The sequence below is a fragment of the Sinocyclocheilus anshuiensis genome, unplaced genomic scaffold, assembly GCF_001515605.1.
Source record: "Sinocyclocheilus anshuiensis isolate Anshui unplaced genomic scaffold, SAMN03320099.WGS_v1.1 scaffold233, whole genome shotgun sequence".
NCBI lineage: Eukaryota > Metazoa > Chordata > Actinopteri > Cypriniformes > Cyprinidae > Sinocyclocheilus > Sinocyclocheilus anshuiensis.
Window position 1 is genome coordinate 645,011 of NW_015540843.1, and position 2,564 is coordinate 647,574.

A 2,564-nucleotide genomic window follows, 5' to 3' on the forward strand; every position below is an offset into this window, starting at 1 on the left:
TAAATACATAAATACTTTAGTGCTTACTCAGGTTGCCTTTGTTTTATATTGCATTTCATTTGAAGATCTAAAGCAATTTAGATATACATAAAAAAAAAACAGAAGAAATTATGAAACTATTTTCAAAGCACTGTAAACATTTTTTTTTTAACTGCAATTCATGACCAATTTAAGATCTAATTCTGTCTCCTCTCTCTCTAGTACTGGTTATCATCTCACCTGGTGTTAAAGATCTCACCACTGAGATCAGGGGGATGATGCATAGATATGAGATGTTGCTCTTCATAGACACACAGCTGGGCTCTGGAGATGATGCTCTCTGGTTCTGGTAGTGAACAACAACCCTCTCCTCTCCCTCCTCACTGACACTCATCTTACAGGGGGCATTCATCTGTGTCTCCATGAAGATGTCAGTTCTGCATGTGAAGATAAAATGACAAAAACTGGACAGTAATTTTTAGATAAAAACAAACAACAACAACAAAAAAACTACCTCCAAAATAAAATCAAAGTTTCTATTTATTTGGATTAGATACATAACGACCAAAACCTGACAGACTTTTTATATATATATATATATATATATAGCTGATGGTTAATTTCAAATTTGATATTAATCACATCATAATAAAATAAATAAACATGCCATACTGAATTATAATAGAATCTGTGTATGAATCCTGGCTTGTATAAAATGTTTCTGTATTTTTAATGCCAGTGTATTAGCTACATTTTTATCAAAATAAACACTTTGATGAAGTGCATTAACTTAACATCTATTGATACAGATACAGTAATACAGATCAAATATCTATTCTTAATCCTGGTCCTGCACTTTCCAGTTCATGGAGCTCTCTTTAAGGAGGATTAGCGAACCACTTTAGGATATATATATGTGACCCTGGACCACAAAACCAGTCTTAAGTCGCTGGGGTATATTTGTAGCAATAGCCAAAAATACATTGTATGGGTCAAAATTATCTAATTTTCTTTCATGCCAAAAATCATTAGGATATTACATAAAGATCATGTTCAATTAAGATATTTTGTAAATTTCCTACCGTAAATATATCAAAACTAAAGTTTTGATTAGTAATATGCATTGCTAAGGACTTTATTTGTACAACTTTAAAGGCGATTTTCTCAATATTTAGATTTTTTTTTTGTACCCTCAGATATCAGATATTCAAATAGTTGTATCTCGGCCAAATATTGTCCTATCCTAACAAACCTTACATCAATGGAAAGCTTATTTATTCAGCTTTCGGATCAGATTTCGAAAAATTGACACTTAAGACTGGTTTTGTGGTTCAGGGTCACATATCAATACAGCCTACCTCACTGCGCGTCTTACAGAATATTTCAAACATTATCGTTTCCTGGTCCAAAGCCTACATAAGATACCAAAAATATATAAACGCTGCTAATATACACTCGTGGTTGTGTTGTCTGTAGTAACTTAGGCCCTACTCCCGAAAACAAAATCATGATTCTCTATACCGAAATCTCAGTTGGACAGTGATTCTGAATCCGTTAAAATGTTGTCTAGGTCGGACACCACGAGTGCGGAGACTGTGTACAACGCGGTGAGTTTTTAAAAACGTAGATTAAAGGTGTGCTATAAATAAACAGTTAACAGCTTTTGAGATACTCACTTGAAACGGACTAGACTTGGACGTAGCTATTCGATACACATCACGACAAGCGGATATTTTGAAAAGTTATGAGTTCAACTTTATGCAAACACTAACGTTACACATTTCGTTACACAAGTAAACTTTGATCTTAAGACGCCAACTGACCCGGAAAAACTCACCGCAACGTGTTCACATCCATATATATAGCCTAACGTTACACTGTTACAGTACAGTTTGCTTTTGTACATAGTTTGGACATGTTCAACATATGCCTATTTTAAGCATTATATGAACCACTAAATGAAATTTAAATACGACATTTTAGATTAAAATGATGAAATGAAGCACCCATATGAACTGAATGCATGTTACTCGATTGTTTGCATTGAGTAAAACCAAAAGTGAAACTAAACTGCCTTATAGGCAGATCAGAATCACAAATTGAAATAGGCTATGCAACAGCACAAGTATTTATGAATTTTCCATTAATAATTACTTTTCTTGTTCCTCTGAAGTGGCGACTTGTTGAAGCCCTCAAACTTGTCTGGGACTAGAAATGTTTTTCTTCGTAACCAGTCAAACCACGATAATTCCAGGAATAAGTTTATGGTTACATTACTTTTACAAAATGCATGTTTTTTATATCTTATATTAAATTTTTTTTTTTTTTTAAATCGAGGTATCAGTATTGGCAAGTATAAGAACGTGTCGGTATCATACTTGTTCTCTAAAAAGAGTGATACTGTGACATTCCTATTTATCGTATTTAGTGCATTGTAACCACAACTTAGTTTTGAACACTTCTATGTTCATGATCTTTTCTGTTTTTAATTCACATGAGTGAACAGAGACAGAGGAGGAACCAGGAAATTATGCAGCTCAGACTCAAACCTGCGGGAGCACCACAGTTCCAATGTGTCTTGAGCT

General features: G+C 33.8%; 1 pseudogene; it reads right to left on the minus strand.

Moving 5' to 3' along the window:
• Nucleotides 1-1,949, minus strand: part of LOC107687576 (NACHT, LRR and PYD domains-containing protein 12-like) — a 43,260-nt pseudogene extending 41,311 nt beyond the window's left edge.
• Nucleotides 1,950-2,564: the final 615 nt, after the last annotated feature.